The sequence below is a fragment of the Ochotona curzoniae genome, unplaced genomic scaffold (assembly GCF_017591425.1).
Source record: "Ochotona curzoniae isolate NIBS_2020 unplaced genomic scaffold, NIBS_Ocur_1.0 contig_4105, whole genome shotgun sequence".
Taxonomy (NCBI): domain Eukaryota; kingdom Metazoa; phylum Chordata; class Mammalia; order Lagomorpha; family Ochotonidae; genus Ochotona; species Ochotona curzoniae.
In genome coordinates, this window is record NW_024466129.1 from 1,495,503 (window position 1) to 1,519,896 (window position 24,394).

The 24,394-nt window shown below is 43.7% G+C and overlaps 1 pseudogene; it reads left to right on the top strand.

Moving 5' to 3' along the window:
- Positions 1-324: 324 nt before the first annotated feature.
- The window catches only part of LOC121159226, a 70,322-nt pseudogene continuing 46,252 nt past the window's right edge, over positions 325-24,394 (top strand).

Sequence of the window (24,394 nt, forward strand, 5' to 3'; positions counted from 1 at the left end):
TTGGCTCATTTTCCTTAGCATGATAGTTCCCAGTTTGGCCCATCTGGCCAGAAGAAATGCATTTCGTTTTTCTTAACAGCTGAGTAGTATTCCATAGAGGAGATGGACCATAGTTTCCTTATCCAGTCTGCTGTTGATGGGCATTTCAGTTGCTTCCATGTTTTTGCTGCTATAAACATACAGAACAGTGGGAGGCGGGAAGGGAAACTCCAAGGCCTATTACACTGTCACAAAAACAAAAAAAGTCGACACCGCAAATTCCAAGGTCGTTAGAGATGCCCTTGCATCTAACGCAACGTTCCCGAAGCGTAACCCTAACCCTTCAGAGAAGACAAGAGGCCTGTGCAAGAGCCTGGGGATGTTCCAACTCCCGAGCAAAGAGATGCTTGGACAATATTCTGCACACAGTTGGCAACGAGAATTCGACCACGAGATTGGGAAGAATTCTTTTCTACAGTAGGAAAGGTTCGAGATGTGAGGGTGATTTCTGATAGAAATTCAAGTCATTCCAAGGGAATTGCTTATGTAGAGTTTGTCGATGTGAGCTTATTGCCTCTAGCAATAGCATTAATTGGCCAGCGAGTTTTAGGAATGCCAGTCATAGTACAGGCTTCACAGACAGAAAAAACAGAGCTGCAACATTGGCGAACAATCTAAAGAGGGGATAGCTGGGCCTGTGAGACTTTACATGGGCTTGTTCACTTTAATGTAACAGAAGACATGCCTAGAGGAATCTGCACCTTTTGGAAGGGTTGAAAGTAGACAGCTCATGAGGGATGGTAAACCAGGGCATTGGAAAGGATATGGGTTTATTACATTTTCTGATTTAGAATTTGCCAAAAAAGCTTTAGAACAACTGAATGGATTTGAACTAGCAGGCAGGCCGATGAAGGTTGGTGATGTTACTGAGTGGATGGATGCTGCCAGTGCTGGTTCATCTTTGGACAGTGATGAACTGGAAAGGACTAGAGTTGACTTGGGAACAACTGGTCATCTGCAGTTAATGGCAAGACTTGCAGAGGGCACATGTTGGCAGGTTCCTCCAGCAGCACAAGCGCTGGGAATGATGATTCTTTGGCATTCGGCGCTGTGGCAGATTTGCGAACAAGACTTTCCCAGGAGACTGAATCAGCTTCCGCTTCAGCCGCTGCCGCCACTATTTAGCCACTTGCAACGCAGTGTTTCCAGCTCTCTAAGTATGTTTAACCCTCAAGCAGAAGAAAAAGTGAGATGGGACACAGAGATTAAGGATGTGTGATTGAAGAATGTAATAAACACGGAGGAATGATTCATTTTATGTCGACAAGAACTCAGCTCAGAGCAATGCGGATGTGAAGTGCCCAGCCACTGCTGCAGCTGCTGCCACTGTGAATGAATTGTGTGGCAGGTGGTTTGCTAGGAAAATGATAACAGCCATATATGCACCTCTTCCAACTTCTCACAGCCTGTTTCCTGCTTCTAAGCAACAGCAATACTAGTTGCAAGTAGACGACGAAGGAAGATGCAGTCCCTGTGTATATGGCATTTTTTGTTTCTTGAGAATTCATTTTGAGTTTTCTTTTATTTAGATGAAAATAAAGAGGCCAGGGTCTACTGTCACTTATAAGCAATTCCTGTTACCTTGAAAAAATAAAAATGTACACAGGAACGAAGTGTGTGCTTTCTCCCTAACTGGCAAATCCCACTGTGTACAAGGCTGTTCTCTTGTTCTGCCTTCTAAAATGTACACCTAGAAAAATACACTGAGAGTCTACCGGAATAGCTCTAGGGCAACAAATGTGCTTTCTGTATAAAGGCAGAGAGGAATGTAACGTTTTTAATGTTTTGGAAGACTAACTTCTTACACAACAGTTACATTTCACTACTGTTTATACTTGGTTCGTGGTTTAGCAGAGATTTCTGGCACACGGGTGTAGTGTGGAATTTCAAGACAGCTAAAGGGCTGTTTGGGTAACATCTCACTTTGCATTCTGATAATTCTATAAGAAAAAAAGGAGACTTCAAAATTATATTTCCTGATGGCATTTTTTTCAATTGCTGTATCTATAAAAGTTACTTAAGATTCCAAACAAAATGATCCCTGCATTTCCTGAAGATGTTTGCTTCACAAAGCAGTCTGAGTTAGAAATAGGAAATGCAGAAATGGATTTTGTCTGGCTACATGTGATCTTTGCTCTTTTTAAGCTCTGTGAGCTCTGAAATATATTTTCAGGTCACTTCAGTGTGTTTGACAAGACAGCTTGATATTTCTATCAAACAGATGACTTTCATATTGCAACAATCTTTGTAAGAACCACTCAAAATTCTCTTTAAAAAGCAAAAAACAAAAAAAAAACAAAAAAGTATTGGACCCAGCACAACAGCCACTATATCCTGGGGCAACATGACTGTAACACTGGGCTCGGCACAATGACTTAATGACTAATTCTTCACCTGGCACATGTCAGGTCCATATGTACATGTTTCGGCTGCTCCACTTTCCATCCAGATCCCTGCTTATGCCCTGGGAAAGCAGTAGAAGACAGCTCAAAAACTGGATGGCTCCTGGCTCCTGGCTTTGATTTGCTTAGCTCTAGCAGTTGCTGCAACTTGAGGAGTGAACCAGCAGACAGATGGCCTTTCCTTTCTGGGAATCTGCCTGTCCAATAAAAACAAATAAAAATCTTTTTAAAAATTAAAAAGGGGCCCGGCATGATAGCATAGTGGTTAAAGTACTCACCTTGCAGGCGCCAGGATCCCATTTGGTCGTGACAACAGGGATCTGAGCATGGCTAAGCCAAGAGAGAGCTCATTTCTACCATCATGCATTGCTCTGGTCCCACAGAGGAAACAGCACCAACTTAACATCCTACATGTTTCACCCAAAATAGGTCCAGGTGATCACCAGACCTAACAGCCAGCAGGCCCAGACCTCCACCAGTAACATATTGGGTGCCATTTTAGGTACTGAGGAAAAGTCTGTGGGGCTAAAGAAACAACAGTAAGATATACAGGTGCTGAACTAAGACAGAACTCATTTCCAGCTCAATGTGTTGCACTGCTGTCACTGAGAAAACAGTACCAACTATGACATCCTACAGATTCCACACAAAATAGGTCTGGGTGGCCTTCAGACCTAACGGCCAGCAGATTCTGGCAACACCAGCACCATTGACAATCCAGTTATTGAGGACACCTGGTGTCTCCCTAACCTTAGGAACTGCTTGGACCAGAATTGGGAGCAAAGTTGTACAGGCAAAAGTGCAGCCTAAGCACGGTATCACAGGAGGTGGAGACTGCTGAGTCAGGAGCTGGGCCTAAGGAGACTGAGATCGTGGCAGAAATCTAATGTAAGAGTTAAGACCTGACACTCACTGAAGGGAGTGACTGGAGTGCCTGCAAATAAACAATTGGGTAGCAAACGCAATCAGTAAAATTTAACAGTAGACCTGTGGGTGACACAGCTTCGAAACCTGCCCTAAGGTGAAGAATCTGATAGCCAGAAGTACAACAACCAAGAGCAAAAGAAGAGACAAAGGCACGATGAATATTACTGAAGACTCCAACGCGAAGGAGCAAAAGCCTTTGCCAACCTCAGAGTTCACTGAGAAAGACATCAAGAAAATGGGAGATACAGAACTTTCAAAATTTGTTATAAAGCTTCTTATCAACAAGAAGCACACACAGGGATTTAAATACGTCATACTAAAACAAAAATTAGCCTGGATTATTAGAAATGAAGGACACAATGGAGCAAATAAAAAAATCAGTGGAAAGTCCCAATAATGAATGAAACAGAAGAAAGAATCAGAATTGGAGATATATCATCTTGCCACAATGGTGACACAATCAAAAAGCTGGAAGAGGAACTGATCAAAAAATTGGGGGGGGGAAAAAAGGGGGGGGGGGGGGGGGGGGGGGGGGGGGGGGGGGGGGGGGGAAAAAAAAAAAAAAGGGGGGGGGGGGGGGGGGGGGTGGGGGGGTGGGGGGGGGGGGGGGGGGGGGGGGGGGGGGGGGGGGGGGGGGGGAATAAATTGGGGGGGGGGGGGGGGGGGTATTAATATATAAAGGTGGGGGGGTTTTATTTTTTTTTTATTTTTTTTTTTTTTTTATTATTATTATTTTTTTTTTTTTTTTTTTGGGGGGGGGGTTTTTTTTTTTTTTTTGTTGGGGTTTGATTTAGTTATTTTGTGGGTTGTTGGTGGTATAGTGGTTTTGTTTGTGTTGTGGTGGGGTGGAATTTGATTTATTGTTGAGGGGGGTTTTTTGGTGGATGGTTTTTTTTTTTTTTTAGATATGATGGTTTTGTGGGGGTTTATGGTATTTGTGGGATATGTTAGGAATAATGGGGGTTGGATTTTGGGTGATGATAACATGATATGGTGTATTGGCTGTAGAGTCTTAATCTGTTGATGTTTAAGGTTTTGTTAAGGTCCTTTTATGTACCTGCTAAAAAAAAATTGCGAGTTGAACAAATAGAGGAACCCCAATTAGACTCACAGCTGACCTCTACAGGAAAATTCTACTATGCCTGAAGAGTATGGTATGATTTTTACCTAGATGTCTAATAGGTAAAAAAAATTATGCCATGCAATGTATATATACAACCCAAGTAAATAACCCTTTTGTCTTTGAAAATGAAAGAAAATTCTTTCACAGTAAAGAAAAGCTCAAAGAATTAAATTCTTCCAGATCTGTCTTACAAATGATACTTAAAGATGTTCTATTGCCAGGGAAAAGGAATAGCACCCAACAAAACCAAAGACATATGTGAAGAACACCCCAGTAAAACAACAACAAAAGACTAAATCAAACAATGAACAACCCATTGCTAAAATGACAGAACCAAATTACCACCTATTCCTATTAACCCTGAATGTAAATGGCTTAAACTCATCAATCAAATATAGGTAAGTAGACTGAATTAAACGAAACCCATCTGTTTGTTGCCTACAGCAACCACATCTCACCAAAGATCAGTGAAAACTATATTTCATGATTTTGATGCTTTTGTTTTTATTTTTGTTTCATCAAAACAGTTTTTTTCTCATATTAAATTCATATCTGACTCATAGGTCACGCAGTAGCATCATTTTCTTCAAGAAGGTTCTTGATTTTCATTTCTTTGTTGACACATTAGTCATTTGGTAGCATATTATATAACTTTCTTCCTGTTGTAGATTTTTTGTGTGTGGCTTTTCATTTAAGGGGATGTATAGTAACTGTGTAATGGAGACTGTCATATCCAGATGTGAAGATACAATGCAGTATGCATCTCTACTTCCAGATCAAAGATGGACTTTCAATGAAACTCCCAATGAAACAAAGATGGACTTCCAAGATAAGTATATCTTGACGACAGGATGCTGGACTGTCTGCCATTGTCCACGCCCACAGTGATGGACATATGACTGTGTATGAAGAACTATACTGTAGTAATAATAGAGGGGAAATCAATGGGGGGGGGGCACGAGCAATCCCAGGGCCTATGGAAGAAACGAAATAAGCCAAAATCTAAATATGAATAATTTTAATGCATCCAGGTGGCAAAAAAAGAAATACATGAAATGTTCCAAACGTCATTATTCATTAGTAAAATACAACCACAAACCACAAAGGTATAAATACTATCACATACCCACCAGAACTTACAAAACTCAAATACATGGAACACCAAACTTGAAAAGCATTTAGGGCCCCTGGAGTTCTCATACTGTAATAATAGAAAAAGAAATTTCCGTGGTTATTTTAAAAAGTGTTTGGTGACGTATACTGAAGTGAAGCACAAATTTACCCTATGAGTTAATAATTCTACTTCTGGGCATTAACAAATGCATGTGAATTGTTATTCCTTGTACCAAAGACATGTACAAAAATATCCATAGAAGTGTTATTCATTGTAACTTCACACTGGAAACTACCTAAGTGACTGTCAATGATAGAACGGAGACATTTTAAAGCAACAGCACACTGCAGAGCAACAACAAAAAAGAACAAATATGACACACAAAACAACACAGGTAATTTTTCTTATTTTTCCTTGAAAATTCATTTAAGGATGAAGTACGTAAACATGTAGAGAAATGCTTCCAGCTACAGCAAAGTTGACACCAAGATTACCATTATCCCCAATTAAATTATTTGCCTCTTATTGCCATAATTCAGATCTTCCTAATCATTTAGGGGGGAAAAATGATTGTTCAGCATTCTTTTTTTAAATGTATTGAATATATGTTTAGTTCTTAAATATAGATTTTTTTATTTTTACTTTGTTTGAAAAATGAAATAATTAGAGAGAAAGAAAGAAATATTCCATCTGTTGATTCACTCACCAATTGCCTTCAGCAGTGCAACTACTCCAGGTCAAAAGTCAAGAGCCAGAAACTTCCTCTGGATCTCCCAGGTGTGTTGATTGCTTAGCATGCTGGACATCAGTTCACACTGTGTACGGAAACCTGTTTCCACAGTTCATAAAAATGGAATTACAATGTGTGTATCTTTTGGGACTTGTTGGATTTGAAATGTGCTGTTTTTGAAGTTCACCTCCGTTTAGTCTGCAGCTGTAGTTTATTCATTTTAATTGTTACATAGAATTGCATTATTTAAAAATGTTACCACTTAATTAACATTTTATGGGTTATTTTTCCAGTTTATGTCTGTAACAGGTGTGGGGCTGTAAACATTCTTGTACATTTCCTGATTAATGCCACTGCAAGCTTTGCTAGAGAACACCACAGTTTAACCTTCAAATCATAATGTTCGGGAAAAAATCAGCTCATGTTTCTGTTTATGTGACATTCAATACTGCACAAACATCACTATTAGTAGAGGTCTGAGTACTCGCTTCCTCTGTGTGGCCATCTGACAGGAAGTAGATATAAGAATTGCCACAAAAAGAGAGTGTTCTGTATCATAATGTAGACCTGCATGCATGTGAGAGTGTGAGTATGTGGTAGGAGTGCAAGTGAGTGCGTTATGCATGCGTGTATTTGTGTGTGGGTGAGTGTGGGTGACCTGCGTGTGCACGTGTGAGTGTGTGCATGTGTGAAAGGCAGAGAAAATTCCTTGAAACGTACACTTGAGATCTCTGCGCTGTACTGTAAGTGATCCCCATCGCAGTGTTTGGAAAGTCTACCGTACAGAAAGCACGTACTGGTGGAACTATGTAGAGAAACTGGCAGTTCCACCAGCCCAGCACGCACTGAGCATTCCTACTGCTCAAAAGCAAAATCAACAATGTCCCACGTTTTGCAAATTTTCAGCTCTGACATGATGTCACAAGTGAAAGGTTCCACCTCCAACCTCATGTCTCAGCTAAGCACAGTAACTCAGAATAAAACATATAGTGAGACATAAAACATAAAACTATGCAATTTGTAGAAAAAAATGTAAATCTTGATGATAAGATACATAAAATTTTCCTACTAAACTGAGAAAGCGGAAAGTATGAAAGGCAAAAATTTGCAAATTGAGCTTAATTGAAACTAAAATTCACTCTTCAGAGGAGTAGACTAGGAGAAAGAACATAAGCAGAAAAGATTTACAATGCATATGATCAACACAAAAACGTACGTAAAATAAAGGATATTTAGGACTGAATATGAAGGAAATAATCCGTTTTTAAAATGGGCAAAGCATGTGAATAATCACAGAAATTACACGAATTTCTAGTGAGAGGATGCCATCATTAGTCATCAGGGAACTGCAACATCAAACCGCCGTTAGGTGCCGCGGCACACCCACTGCGATGGCTAAGATGTAAAAGACTGACAGGAACAAGTATTGACGCTCAACTGAAGCTCACATATTACTGGCAGAAATTGAAATGATATAACCACTTTTCAAATACCTGGGTCATTTCCTATAAAGTTAAACATGCACTCACTACATGACCCAACAATTCCATATCTAAATAATTGCCCAGAAGAAATGAAAACACGGCTCCACACAAACCTGCATTTTTGTGTTCATAGCAGTGTTACTCATAGTAGTCGAAAGTAGAGAACAATTCAAATTCATCATGGAATAAGTGGGTAAGCAAATTGTCGTCACCCATTCCACAGAATATTAATCTGTAATAAAACTGACTGTTGTTTTTCAAATATTGATTTGCTTATTATTTGAAAGGCATGACAGAAAAAGAGAGGGAGAGGCAAAGGAAGAGATCTTGGAGCTTCTGGCTTACTCCATCAAAAGGCTACAAAAACCACGTGTGGGCCAAGTTGAAGCCAGGAGCCAGCAGGGAAAGAATAAAGACTTAGGCAGGATCCGGGCAGCCATGGCCACAGCACCAAGCACACACCTAATTGTGTCAGCGGTCAGGTAGGCAAGAAGAAGAGAACATGCCTCTTCCTAGTTCCTCCTAATCATCCTTAGCCAATACTGCTCTCACTTCCTTCAGTGGAAAACCCTGGACCCAACAGGTTCTAGGAACAGCAAAGATCAAGAACCCAACACCAGGGCCGCTGTTGTGCTGTAGTTGGTTATATCTCTACCTGCAATACCTGCATCTCATACAGACTCCAGTTCAAGTCCCAGCTGCTCCACTTCCAAGCCAGCTCCCTCCTGAGGCAGCTGGGAAAACAGCAAAGGTGGCCCAAGTCCTTGAACCCCTGCACCCATGTGGGAGATCTGGAAGAAGCTGCAGGCTCCTGGCTACAGACTGGACCAGCCAGTTCTGATTGTTGCAACCATTTAGGGAGTAATATCAGCAGATGGAAGAACTCTGTCTCTTTCTCTCTCTCCTTCTCTCTGTAAAACTGCCTTTCAATTAAAATTCTAACAATTAAAAAATAATTTTTAAAAAAAGACCCCAATACCCTCGTTATTTTCAACACTGCCTGTCAGCAGGTCACTGACACGCCTGGGGGAAATGTGATTCTTCAACATCTTCTCTGGAAACTGGAAGACAGCACACACTTCCCAGAGTTAGCTCGGTGGTAAATAGTTCTTCACTAGAATTCCTGCTTTCCATCCCAAGATGTAATGGTAAACAAGAGAATTTGGTGTCTAGCAGGAAATAAAGAGAAAATACGATAGCGTAGAATGCACTGGGTCATGGAAAGGCTCCCCTGCTTACCCATGGGAACAGGGCCAACTTCTGCGAAAAAAAGAAAATGTTTTCATTAGTGTCATAGAGCATCTAATCATGTCACACCATGCTTCCTTTGAGAAATCCAGGGACCCAGGAAGAGAGTTACCTGGCTATATAGAAAAAAAAAAAAAAAGAAAGAAAGAAATAACAAAACACCGATTTGAAGAATATATCCATCACAATCCAAGTAAGAAAAAAATCTAGGCAGTGGTATGTGTCAAGCGTGCTTTACAGATAAAACGCAGGTAGGATGTTGTAAGGCCAGAATGAAGCACCAGATTCACAACCAGTAAATCCTGAAATAATAGAAAACACAAAACAGTCCTGACCACATCTTCCCTGCTGCTTTGTGGTAATCACCCTGGCCAGGCATCAATGCCCAGAAATGGAAGCCAACCAGAAAATGTGTGGGTCCCAAGAGCGAGTGATTGCAGTCAAAAGCAAACTCATTGGGCCTGGTAGGGGCACTCTGGAGACGCCTTTGCTGGGCTATAGCTCCCACTGATGAGTGCAAGAGTCGGGGCTGTGGGGAGATGGCAGTACCCATCAGCATGCGTGTGAGATGGATCTGGGAGTGGACCAAGCTGAGCTGGACTCTAGCACCTACTGGTACGCAAGAGAACCAAAATGAGTGTGGGACAGGCCAGGCTAGGTCAACCCATCTCAGACTGGCCACAATACCTGCTGGCATCTGTAAGACCTTGGCCACAGAGTAAGCCTAGTAAGGGAAACTCCAGAGACTTCCTAGCTGGGCTGCTGCTGCTACTGTTGAGCACAAGAGCTGGGTTGGATCTGGGGATGGGAGAAGGGAGGGTGGCTGGTCTTGGGGTAGACCAGGATGGACTGGACTACTGTCCAGCTGGTGAGAAGCCTGAATGAGTAATGCCAGCCAAGTTAAGCCACAGCACCAGCTGGCAAGTGCCAGGACCGGGTGTGAGTCATGTCAGACTGGACTGCAGTACCCACTTGGCAGGCATAAGATCTAGGGCTGGGAACATACCCGGAAGGGAAACTGCGGGCACTCCCCCGCTAGGCTCGGCCTATCACTGGTGAGCCCAAGAACCAGAGCTAGAGGGGCAAAGCTAGACAAGGCGGTGGCACCTGTCTGGCGAGGTCTGGGGGTGGATCCAGCTGAGCTAATCTGCAGCACTCATATGTGTATCAGAGCTGGATGTGGACTCGGCTGGGCAGGCCACAGCAGAGGCTGGCCTATGCAAAAACTGGGGCTATGGGAGGGTCCAGTGGAAGATATTGGGGTAAGCCCAACTAGGCCATAGCACCCACTGGTATGCATAAGGACCAGCTCTGAGATAGCCACCCTTGGTTTGTGTGAGACATGGGGCTGAGGCAGAACTGACAAATCTACAGCCACCAGTATCTGCATTGGCTGGTGCAGGTGACAGACTGCACCTGATCCTGCATTGGCTGATGCTCACAAGAATCAAATCTGAGGTCACCCAAGGCGAGGTTTCTTGGGGGACTCCCAGACTGGACCCTGGACATAGGGAGAATCACAGGATGTGTGGTCCGACCTTGGAGTGTCAAGATTGGGGCACCTCAGCTGTTGAAGCCTCATGCTTGCGCAGTGGACAGCATGCACACCAAGGACATGACAGCCAGCAGGGATGTCAACTGCCTCATCAGAGAATGAGAAGCAGAACAGGTTGAATAATTCTGGCCAAGTTTTGCAGCCTGGTCCTGAGTCTGTGGATGCACTGAGGTAGACTTTGTCAACCAGTAGACCTCAGAAAGATTTCTCAGTACTGAAACAGAAAACATCTCGAGGCTATCAAAACCACTCAAGTAACATGCTTGAAACACTTCTCCCCATATCAGGGTCTCTAGCATATCATCAGAGGACCACCCCCCATCCCCACGTGAAAACATGGTTTGACAACAAGGAGTGGCCCTCTCCCCCTTTTCCCGTGTCGACGCAAGAGAAAAAGAAAAGGGTGGAGCATGTGACCCACACACCTTCCTCCATACCTGACCCTCCCCACCCTAATCAGAGACTCGCATGTATATTCATCCCTCTTTACTATGCAGACAATATTAAAAATAAAATTAAAGTTAAAATGGAGAGCCCTGCGTGATGGCTTAATGGCTAAATCCCCACCTTGCAAGCACTGCGATCCCATATGGGCACTGGTTTGTGTCCTGGCTGCTCCACTTCCCATCCCGATCCCTGCTTGTGGCCTGGGAAAGCAGTATAGGATAGGGCAAAGCTTTGGGCTCCTGCACCTATGTGGCTCCTGGCTTCAGATCTGTTCAACTGCAGCTGTTGTGGCCATTGGGGATAAACCACCGGATGAAAGATCTGTCTGTCTCCTTCTCTCTGTGAATCTGATCTGCCTTCCCAATCATAATAATTCAATATTTTCAGAAAAAAAAAAAAGAAAGCAAGGTTCATCAAACTCCAACCCACACAAAACTGCGGGAGAGAGTACGAGTGACACAGTGCATCCCAAGCTGTTTCCCTGACAAGAAAGAGGGACACACATGGAAGCACTGCGGGAGAAAGAAAGAAAGACTAGAAGGAAGCAAACAAAATATGAAACCGAGAGTCTCTAAGGGTAGAAGGGAAACCAAGCCAGCTGGGAGTGCCTCAGGTTAGAAAACCAGCTACTACACTGCATCGGACTTGACCGCGTATTTTTCTCCAGTTTTCACACCAAAACCAAGACTGCGCTATCACAGTTGATGAAGCTGAGAATGCAAAGGAATTTCGCTTGCTGTGGGTGATGTCCGGGGGAAGTCCATGCTAACTCCACTCAGACCTGAAGGATCGTCTCTTACTTTCAGGACCAGGACTGAGAGAGGGCTGCCAAGAGAAAAGATTAAAAATGAGACTAAAGCGACCACAACGAAAAGAGAGAGAGAGCTAGAGACTTAGAAATGTACACCCACCTGCTTTCAGACGAAAACGTTGAGTCAAAGTTTGTGAAGGAGGTGTTCGAGCTCATTTCGTCTCCACGAAGCTCCAGAACTCTGCCAGTGCCATGGATTTTCCTTTTCTCCCACAAATGTCTCTTCCTGGGAACAGAGGGAGAATATGTTCGGAGCTGCTTGGCAGGGCTCCTAATGGTAAGGATTGACCAGCTGATGTGTGTATGTCTCGTGCTTTGGTTTTTGTTGTGAAATTTGTGTCAAGCTAACCTGAGTTGCCATGGCCTTCAGCATCTTAGGAAAGTCCCACCTTTGTTCCTTATGTCTTTTCATTGGAAACTCTTACCCCATTCCTCTCTGTGTGTCCCCAGCCAACCGAGAACTCATCCCATGGCAGCTTCTCCAGCTGCCTCTTCGCCCACACTCAGGGGGCTTGGCCAAGTACCTTCTGGTTTTGTACACAACAAACCTGTAAAAATCAGCATATCCTTCTCAGCAACTGGAGAGGAAAGTGAAGATGAAAAGGTAAAATACCTCGTTAGCGGCCGAGCTCTGACAAGGATAGAGGTCGCTTCGTTCAGTATTTCTTCAAGCAGAGCACACTGAACAGACTAAAAGAAATACAAACCAAGTAAAAATCTAGTAATTACAGAACAACTAGCACCTAATCAAGTTAAAAAAAAACACATACATGAAATCGGTAACACATGCCACTTAGAGAAGTGGCTGGAACATGGTATTTACTTAGTTATATGTTTTGCACATTGCCGATGTGACATCCAGATCCTGGCATTTATGACTGAAATGCGCTTTCCACTTAGCATGGACCATGGCCGACAGCTCACAGCTTAGCACTTGTGAGCTTGGACCATGGCCGACAACTCACAGCTTAGCACTTGTGAGCTTGGACCATGGCCGACAGCTCACAGCTTAGCACTTGTGAGCATGGACCATGGCCGACAGCTCACAGATGAGTCACTCTCTAGGAACTGACTGCAGCTTGCAAACGCTACCTTTTCCGAGGTCAAGACTCACTCCTACAGCCAACCTGCATTCAAAGACTGGTAAATGGAGAAAAAAAGACCCGGTTTCCTGGTCTCATTGAGGATTCCACAGGCACCTGTGGGATCTTAGAAGGATCTTAGATGGATTCATGCCTCTTTAATACAAGATTTTAATTGGGGCTAGCATCATGGCGCACCAGGTTGTAGTCAGCACCAGATTTCTGATTATGCACCTGGGAAAGCAATAGAAGAGTACTTACGCCCTGCCATCCACTTGGGATTCCAGAACGGAGTTCTTGGCTCCTGCTGGCAGCCTGGCCCACCCCAGCCATTAGCAGGAAGCTGAATCAGAAGCAAAGTAGCCAAGATCTGACCAGTCACTGTCTTACTGATGTTGATGTCTCGGCTCTTATACCAAATACCCACTTAATGGACATTTCAAGCCTTCCCCCTTCATTTTCGTACAAGCGTTGTGGGATAAACACATTTGCACACAAATCTGCCTCATGGGATGTCTTTAGCAGAATCCTGTCTAGGATAAGCCTATGGAGACAGGCGGTGTGAGCTGCCTTTCAAAAACTTTTCCCCGCAAGGAATACACAGAAGGGAAGCCGAGATTATAACATAGGGTGGTGAACACATTTAAGAAAAGAACTGAGATGATAGGTACAAATTCAAGAGACAGACAAGTGTGTGCCCTGACAGTCTTAAGGTCTAACATGCAGCTGTCTTTTTGCTTTTCACATTATAGTAACTCTGCTGGTCAATGTGTTACGGTTACCCACTTGCGAAAGCAGCATCACACAGATGTGAGGGAAAATGCCAGAGTCTGCTGTTTACATAGTTTCAGGGAATTCAGAATTGTGTCTGCGTGTTTCCTTGAAATGTTTCTCTGCCACATTAGAAGAGTTAAATCTTAAAATGTAGATATTACATTGAAAGCGTTTAGCAGGTAGCTCACTAGTGATTTTTTTTTATTGACTGATTTATGAATCCAGAATTTTATCTTCTAAAATGACATATAACGACGATTTTTGCAGAAATAATATAAATGTGTAAGCATGGGTGCAGAACTCATGGTGACTAGATGAATTAGGATTTTACCATGACCCCAAAATACAGAGCTTGCAGAAAATCCCTAGAGGGATGAGGTAGGAGACGTGGGGAGGCTTTTCCTAAGAACAATATTTCCTGGCAGTATGAAGAGTGGACTGATGGGCTTCTCAGCTGCAAAGACTAAAGAATATTTAAATCACATGCCAGAAATAGAGTTTTGCCAAATTTTGTTTTAGATCTTTGTCAAACTAATGATTAAGAATGTTGTATCATTGTTACAGTTTTAATAAACTGATTGCTTTAAATGCTGTGAAATGATCATTGTTTTTCATTTGATCATTGCTTATAGCTCTTATCTGTATTTCCACTGACTATGGTCTCCATGTCTTTCACTCGTTGGAGCTTTTGTTTAATGGAACCTTGACTGTAATGTAAGTTGAAGATACCTTTTCTATGCAATGGGAGGAGAGTGGAACAGGGGTAGTGAGAGGCAGAGGGTGGTAGGAAGTGAAAGAGCGAGGGAGAGACTATCACAGATTTTTCTGGGTTTTCTTCCTCTTATTTTCTTTTCCGTATATTTTAAATTGTGTCTATGAATTATTACTGGGACTGTTAAAAGATCAATTTTTTATTTTACTGATTTTTTAAATGTCTCAAAAGATCACACACAGCCAAAAGAAAAATGCTCCTAACCGACTTATTTCTGCGTCTGGAAGGTATGTTTTGTTGATTGTTTAACAAGCTCAGAGGATCCTGAGGTCCCATTGGCTATCTGATGACTGTTCACTGCACCTCCCTCCTCGACAGCGGCCAGATGACAGCCAACACACAAGTGGACGTTGGTCTTCAAAGCTGTCCAGTCTTTTACTTTAGCCCACCACTACTGGGAACTTCTCCAGCCAGAAACTTCCTATGAGGAAGGAGGAGAATGCCGAGGGAGAACTCCTTGGGTCAGTCCGCAAAGGCATGCGAGAGAAGCTGCCGCTGGTAAAGAGACGTTCCTTGATGATCTAGAGGAGTAGCAAAGGTCCCTGGGGCACTTCGTTGTCACAGAGGGATTTTCATAGCTTGGAGATTTTCCCCAACACTCTGTCAAGTTTCCCTATCTGTAGTTGTTAAGGGTCAATCGCGTGACTGTCCACTGGCTTTGGACATCAGTGTATGCATCACACTGTAAGCATTAAGAGAAACATAAGTCAATCCTTTACTGTTAAGTGTTTTTTTTTCCATCCCTCAACTTAAAAAAAAAAAATTCTCGATATAATTGCTAGTCTCTGGAGTAAAAAACATTCTATCCAAACAGCTGAGACCTCTGTGGTCAAGCTGTGAAATTGTCTTACTAAGAGAGGGGGAATAACAGCATGATGTATTGAAACAGCGTATCTGACTTTGAATGCAAGGTGTGACACTGAGCCGGTTCCTTGGGCCTCTGAGTTTCAGGTGGTTTTTCACTCCAGATGGGCGTCTAACACCCATGCCATCGCAGCTGTGCTGAGCAATAGATGTGCTTGGAGAAGCGCGTGATTTCTGAGTGTTAGACAAATAACGGGCATCTTTCCTACGGTTTCACTCACCTAAATTCTCACTACAAAAAACCACAGTCACATTATGAAAATGGTTATTATCCTTGATAACCAAATGGTTGTAAACTAGTACCATCAGACTAGTTGAATTGCAAGGCTAGTCTCAAACTTTCTGTGACTTAGTTACAACATGTACTTGCCAACTGAGCCTTTCAAAGGGGATCCTCTGAAGCACAGAGGGTTTTCTGCTTACAGGAGAGGATACTGATAGCAGAAATGTCTTGTAACTCTCATAAGGAAAGAAAAACAGGGGAAACGTGGAAAGAAGGGAAGAGAAGAAGGATGAATGAAAGCAGTCAAGGCTTACACCTTCTGCCATCCTGACACGGATGCGCTACAGTCCTCCCAGCCACTGGCACTTCCATTCTGTCCAAGGAGACAGTGAAGTTCAGAGAGGCGACTTACCACAGGCAGGCTCCCGAGACACGAGGCCAGTGCATCCAACCTGCAGCCCCAGACTTTCCACTTTTGAAGCTTCCAAGAAAAGAGCAACCAGAAATCACATCATCATTTCCAAACAGCAGAGCGTTGCCTGTCTTCTTCCTTCTTTTATATGAGGCCCAGGGAAACATCACATGCAGTCACATGAGAATTAGATGATATGAAGAATTTCATAACACGTAGTAGTGGTTTGGCCACTCATGACTTTTGAAGGCATACTTTTGGAAAATGGTTTCACAATGTGATTGAACCCTGATATAAAACTTCCCATCATCCCAGTAGGAATTGAAGGAGAATTTATGTCAGGACAAGGAAGTAGATACAGAATGGAATTCTCTTTTTAAGTTGTAAATGTGTATGTTTTTAATTAGCTTAATGTTTGAAATGTGTAATGTTGGAACACATGTAGTTACACAGCAGTGATTTAAGCGGCTACTTTTGACACCAGCATTCTACAGAGTGCCAGTTTGAGTCCAGCTGTTCCTCTTCCAATCCAGATCCCTGCTTATGCAGCTGGAAAATAAATGGATGTCAGCCCAAGCGCTCGGGCCCTAAACCCATGAGGGAGACCAGAACAACTCCTGGCTCCTGGCTTTGGAGAATGAACCAGCAGATAGAAGATTCTCTTTCTCTCTCTCTCTTTCTCTCTCTGTCTCTCTCTCTCTTTTCTTCTTCTTCTCCCTCTCCCTTGCTTTGACAATCTTCCTTCCAAATAAATAAGGCTATGAAAAGATGAATGCTGTAGAAAATATCCAACACACTGCCCCCTTAAACATCTTCCCCATAGGTAATCGTCATTAACAATGTGTGATAGTCTTTATATACCATTTGAGTTTGCTTAAAGGGTACTTGAAGTTTTTTATTGGAAGTAGAATTCATAAGTTTATCTTGTACATATTGAGTTTTTTCAAAAACTGTATGGAAATATGCCTGAGTTTCAAGAAATGTGTGGGGCTGGTACAATAGCATAGCAGTCTAATCCTGTGTCTGCCAGTGCTGGCATATCCTGGGTGCAAGTTTGTGTCCCAGTTACTCCACTTCCAATCCAACCCTGCTTGTGGCCTGAAATAGCAGCAGAGGATGGCCCAAATCCTTGAGACCTTGCATCCACATGGGAGACCCAGAAGAACCTCCTGGCTCCTGGCTTTGGACCAGCTCAGCTCTGGCCGTTGTGGCCATTTGGGGAGTAAACCAGCAGATAGAGAGATCTCCATCTCTCCTTTTCTCTCTGTGCAATCTGCCTTTCAAGAAAAAGAAATAAACATTTTTAAAAGAAAGAGAAATGTGCATGGATATTTTTTAAAAATGCACCAAAATGAATGCCTCTTAATTCCATGAACTTTCAGAAGTATCCTTTCATATAATTTTTTACCTAAAAACATCCTCTGCACATTAATCACCAACCATTTTCTCCACTCTATATGATGGACAGTGGTGCAGGTCAATAATACAGATTAAGCTTTTTTGTTTCAATAGTTATATAATATATATGGTATAAATAGTATTCTCTTTTTGCATTTGACTTTTTATATCATTTCTCTTATTGATATGAAGAGAAAGTATCTAATTATTTCATAGGTAAGGTTTTCAAAACAATTCATTCAGTCACATTTTCAGAAGGGTGCTAAATTGCTCCTGCAGCACCCCCCTCACTCTCCCCTCCAGTTCTACCTACCTACGGAGCTCTTACAGTTTCTGTTTTAGGAATACAAAAAGGCATTGTTTGTTCTTTCCCAGAAGCTTTAGTCATTTGCTCTACTAATTCTGTGCATGTGGGAAACATTACCATGAAATAAATGTTCATTTCTAAACCAAAAGTCTTCAAATTGAGGCTATAATATCTTTTGTTTCTACAGAACTTTGAAAATCAAAATCCTTATCTCTTGAAATTCCAGTTGAATTCCCATGATCACAGGGTTAGCACAACCTCAGAGCACAGCAACACTGGGAATGCTTATAAACCCAGGAAAAGGGTTTGGATTTTATCCTGAAGGCAGTTGGACTGAGCGGGGCACAGAAGCCTGGGCTCACACAAGGGCAATATGGTCAGAAGAGTCTCGATGACGGTAGACAGTGGTTTAGAAAGAGGAATCAGAGCAAGGAGACCTCGGTGTTCACAAGGCAAAGATGCTGCAGGTGTTCTGCGTGGTTACGGCAAGGGACTTGGGCTTTGGTGTAACATGGCTGACAGAAGCGTAAACGCAAAGTCTGGTCCTTCCTTCCAAATTCTTCACCGTCTTTCATAAATTGCCCAAGGTACTGACAGCCACTTGCAAGACGGGGCTTCAGCATGTGGCTGTTGGAGGCGATCTTGGTCTTTGCCCAGGGCTTCTTTTACCACGTGGGTTTCTCTCTACAGGGCTGCTTGCCTGTCCTCAGGATAAAGCAGCTAGTTCCCCAACAAAGTCATCTGAGAAGTTGAGGAAGCCACACGTCTGGTTAGTTAGTCTCAGAAATCACTCATTATCACTTCCACCACAACGTTTCATTAGAAGTAAGCCAGTTAATCCACACCACATTCAAGGGGATGTCTTACACAGAAACATGTCAAAGAATTTTTGGACACCTTTTAAAACCACCGCAGGAATCTAGACTCAAATCTCGATTGACACCCTTGACTATCTCAGGCTGAAGACCTGTAATTTAGAATTCTCCAGAAATTCACAGAAGCTGAGAGGAGTTCTTCAGATTTTCTGGGTCCACAGAATTTGAACATCTGAGAGGCATAAAGGCCTCATGATACTTTAGTTATATAACAACTTCCACATGCTACCAAACATGCAAATGAGGTCATGAACACTGCAATTTTCAAAGTGCCAACATGGGAAAAGTTCAATTTCCTCACAAATTATGAGAACACCCCAACTATTTCAATATGTCCACGTATGCCAATTTTCAATTCCAATCAAGAAAATCTGACAGCTCTCGGCACTCGGGGGACGCTCTGAGAGGCCATAGAGGAAACCACAGACCTCATGACTTAGTCTCAGAAACCACTCCGTCTCCTGAAGCATGAGTCCACAGTCAAAGGGAGAGAAATTGGATGCGTGAGGTAAAGGAGGTATACCTGCTGGGCATCTGTGAAGGGCATGTTTGAGTTAGGAGTTCTTCTTCGGGAAGAACAGACTTACTGAATCGGCTTAGTGGACACCGCAGAGTAAAAGCAGCGATCAATATTTCTTTATATCACCCCTTTCACATTTATCTTTCCCTGGATGAACTCCCAGGCACATGTCATAATTCTTCCTGACACTCTCTGAAAAGTTAATATGCTCATCTGCTCCAAGGTAAATGTGTTTGTCCGTTTTTGCTTCTCTTTTTGTATGAAACCTGAATTTTAATGGCATCTCATCATTGAAAGGATATTTCTCTAGTGGAATAAAAAAAAAACGGAGCACCTTATCTACAACATCTCAAACTCAATCTTGTTTCTCCAGATTTTTTTTAATACAGTCAATTATAGCATTTAAAATCCTGTTATCATCAAATTTTAAAAGTTACTCTTCTTTGAACTCTGGCCTATTTCAAGCTCAGACGCCTATAATGAAAGAATATGGGCTACTTAAACTCAGCTCCAACTCTTACTCCACTTCACCCCATAGCTGCTTCATTGGGACATCTCAGGGATTGGAACAAGATGAAGAAAAGATAAATAAAAGCATTCTCTCACAGTACAGCTAGACGCTGCTGCTGGAACCCACTCTTAGCTGTCTAAATGTCAATTCTTTCTCTCTTGAAGTGGTTTTGTAGGTTTTCCAGAAATGACCTCCATCATGGGACATCTCTTGTCCTACAATTCCCTTGATGTACGCTACGGATCCCCCCGCCCCCAGTGGGGCTCAACCTCTTATGTTTGAGGTTACTGAAAAGCATGCAGCCATGACCATTCCTAGAGGTATTTCTTGGTACAAGAGAATCATATTTTTAAAATATACACATTTATTCAATATTATTTAAATATGCTGGTAAGGATATTGCTATGATATGATTCTGGGTCATATGGCAAATTTTATTTTTTTATAATAATTACATGGTTGGTCAGGGTGGGAAAGTCAAGGCTTAGGGAAAATTGGGTGAATTCATTGTTTCCAAATTTGCTATTTCTTCTTCTTGTTCCTGGGGGGAGAGGAAAAACAACGGGGGAAGCCACACCCAATTTTCCAAACGTCCCAATTCCCAGGGATGAGGAACCGCCACCTCATATCAACCCAGAGTCTCAGGGTGTACATATTCCGAGGGTTCCGTCCAAGTGGTTTGGACAGTTCTGAAATGCTGCCAATTTCACCGATCCAAGGATAATGTCACCCTCCCAGTGCCCACTGGCTGACACAGTAAGCCTCAAGTCTCCATTCATCGAGATTTTTTGCTGTCCTTGTTTGACTAGGGAAGTTGTCCAGTTTGGTTTGTTCTCCTTCTACTACATCAAATGAGCTGCCATATTCTCCTTTACATCAGGGTCTGTGTCCACTGCTCCTCCTTTTTCATTAAGCAGGACATGTTCCTGGAGGTGAGCTCAAGGGCCAGGTGTCCCAAGCCCCTCCAGATCTCCCACCCTGGGACTCACAAACCCAATATGCACCTCATAGGCAGGCCCCAAGACCCTGGCTAGACCACCCAAATCCCGCTGGATCCCTCACCCCTGGGTTTCATGAACCCAGGACCCACCTAGAAGGCAGACCCCAGAACCTGGGCCAGGAGACCCAAGTCCCACCGGACCCTCCATCCCCAGGGTTCACAAACGCGGCCTCCACCATGCAGGTGGGCCCCAGGGCCAAAGCCACCGGAGCCCTGGGACTCACAAACTCAGGACTGTCAGGTCTCCTGCCTGGGGCTCACGAACCCAGCCCCCTGTTGGCCCCAGGCTTGCATCGCTGGCCTCACATCAGCATCCACAATCTTATTGCACAGCTTGGCCTGGTCTAGCCTAACCATTGTTCCAGCTCCTGCTGGTGGGTGTGGCAGCCTATCCCAGCCCAGCCTCCTCACCGTCCCAGCCCTAACGTGAACTGCCTGGTGTTGTGGCCCAATATGGCTCCCTCTGCGCCCTGTCCTGGTTCTCAGATCTGCCAGTGAGTGTCATGAATTAGCCCATACTGCTCTGTCCCCAGACCTGACCCACATGTATGCCAGCGGGTACTGTAACCTGCCATGGTCTGGGCTGCTCCTTTGCTTTGATTCTTGCGCTCGCTCACCTGCAGAAACTGTGTCCCAGTGAAGGAATTTCCCAAGCTCCTCTATTGAGTCTCCTCCCAATGGCTGTTCCCGTATATACCATGGATCGTTGGCCCAGGCTGACTTTGTCCACCTCCTGTCCTGGTGGGAACAGTGGCCTTGCTCACCAGCCACACCCATTCTGGTTCTTGCTGCTGGGCACTGCAACCCAGCAACACTTGGTGTGCATCCAGACACAGATTTCATTTGGTTCAGTGGGAGTCAAGACCCAGCCCAGCCTGTTCTATACCCAACCTGGATTTCACAAGTACCAGTGGGGGGACTGGAGTCTAGCCTAATGTGTAACTCCCCAGACCCAGTGCACACCCACACCGGTACAGGCTATAGCCATGTCCAGCCAAGCCTGCTGCCCCCAGTCCTACTCTCCTCCTCACCAGTGAGAACTCCAGCCCAGCTGGGGCGCCCCCTTAGTGCCCAGCTAGCATGTTCCCATCCGCAGTTCTTGGGGGAGCCAGCAGAGATTGCAGTTCCATAGAGGTGAGCCCACATTCCCCCACAAATTCTGCTATCAGGCCTACTTCTCTCACTCTTGTTCTTCCCCTCCAAACCATGTGCACGTAAACCCCCTACTTAACCAGCACATGTCGTGGACTTATCTATGGAAGTCCCTCAGCTGTAATTCCTAATCTGGGCATAAAAAACACCCACTACCACCTGTGCAGTCCCATATCCCCTTGCCAACCCAGAGTCTTCAAACTGCCTGGCCACACCGCCGGACTGCCCATGGGGCTTCTCCCAGCACCTTTGGTGCCCAGGCCACCCGGGCCCTTCCAGAGGGGGCTAAATGGCCTGGCTGCACACACCTGGATGTGTGGGTGGTCCCAGGAGCCTGCTGAGCGTCCCTTCCCCCAGGGAACCACTGGGCTCAGCTGTATGTACCTGTGCCAGTTGGAAAGCCTCCAAGCTGGCAATCCTGAAGACCTGCCACGAGCTCCCCTCCCCCAAGGGGGCCACGCAGCCCCCAACTGCATGCGCCCATGCAGGTCAAAAAGCTTCCAGGTCCTGTTCATTGTTTTAAAAAAAATACCCATATGGGGCCTGGCATGATGACCTAATAGCTAAATCTTTAGCTTGCTCGCTCTGGGATCCTATGTGAGCACTGGTTCATGTCCCTGCTGCTCCACTTCAATCCACCTCCCTACTTATGCCTGGAAGATGACCCAAGCTATGGGACCCAACATCCGTGTGGGAGGCCAAGAGGGGACTTCTGACTCCTAGCTTCAGATCAGCTCAACTCTGACTGTTGCAGCCACTTGGGGAGTGAGCTACCAGAAAGATGATATTTCTCTCTGTCTCTCCTTCTGTCTCTAAGATCTACCTTTCCCATAAAATAGATGATTGATAGACAGATAGATGATAGATAGACAGATAGATGATAGATAGATAGATAGATAGATAGATAGATAGATAGATAGAGAGAGAGATAGATAGATAGATAGACAGATAGATGATAGATAGATAGATAGATAGATAGACAGATAGATGATAGATAGATAGATAGATAGATAGATAGATAGATAGATAGATAGATACACAGATAGATAGATGCGTAATGCTTTCCCCAATGGCTACACTAACTTGCATTCTCATTGCCAGTGTAGGAGTGTCCCTCTTTCTCCATGTCTTCATCAGTATGTGCTGTTTTCTGTCTTTTGGACAATAACCATTCTGACAGGGGGAGGTCATACTCTCATTGTGGATTTAAGTTGCGTTTTCATGATTCCAAGTGATGCCGAGCGTTCTTCCATGGATTGGGACAGCCTGTATCTCTTCTTTCGAGAGCTCTTTGTTGAGCTCCATTGCCCAATTCTTAACCGAATTTGGTTACTTTCTTCATTGTTGAATTTTTGAGCTGCTGTTACAATCTAGATATCAATCTTTTTTTTTTGAGTTCTCATTCTTTGTTTTTGCATTATTTGCTTTATTTTTTTATTAATTACATTGCATTATGTGATACAGTTTTATAAGCACTGAGATTCCCCCCCACCCATCCCCAAACTCTCCCCTCATGGTGGATTCCTCCACCTTGGTGCATTACCACAGTTCAAGTTCAGTTGAGATTCTTTCATTGCAAGCATATAACAAGCATCTTATTGTCCAGATAAGTTCAATGGCTTCTTAGGGAGACCATCTCTGGTCTGAAGGTAGAGCTGGCAGAGTACCATCCCAATCAATTAAAAGCCCCAACATAACATCAGCCACAACTTATAATGTTATGGAATTAATTGACATAGTATTGAGTAACCAATATGTTAAAAGAAGAAGGAAAAAAAATGTAAGTTCTTAACTACATCCTGTGACTTCTTCATTGACATTCCAATTTTAGTTTATATACAATCGGGTTCTATAAACCTTAAAAAGACTATAGATTATTATTCAGCTGTCTCGTGTCTATTTTCATTATAGTATTTAGCATTTTATAGCGTTGAAGCATAATTTTGCTGAACCTGGCTGTTTTTCGGGTAGTCTAGACTGGCTTATAACTCTAACAAGACATATGCCAACAGTTTAGGTGCAGAACAGTTTTAGGAGGGGTGTGCAGAGAAATCCTCAATACCCTAGTGAGGAGTAACTAATCTTTGTGTCCCACCTAGTAAGGTATAAGTGAATCCACACTGTTTCCTGTCTGATTCTAAGCTTTCCTTGTTGTTCTCTGTCTATCTATTCTAGATTGTTTGTTTGTTTTGAGGGGTTTCTGGAGCGATCCTGATGGTCATTGCTAGAGAGGGTGGGGATCCAAAGTTGAAACCAAGCAAGAACCAGAGAAAGCTCCCTTCCCTAGTCCGAAGGAACTTTATTGTTCTTCTGTTTCTGCAGACCGCTCAGGGCTCCTGGCTGTAGTTCCGATGTCCTTGTATCCTACAAGGAAGGTTTTGGACTTCTTCCATCCCATGTGGTAGATCCAGTTGGGGGTGGGTGACCTCAGAGTTCTCGGCCTCTGAAGGCACTCCAATTCCCCGTGGTCTCCTTGGCAGTTGGGATGTAGTCCTCGGCGCTCATACTGATAGTCCTTGGTGAGGATCCAGGAGTCTCCAGGGTTGGGATACAAGCCTCCTCCTGTCCACCTGCTCCACTCTGGGGTTACCCCTGCTCTGTGCATATGACCTCCTGTTAAGAGG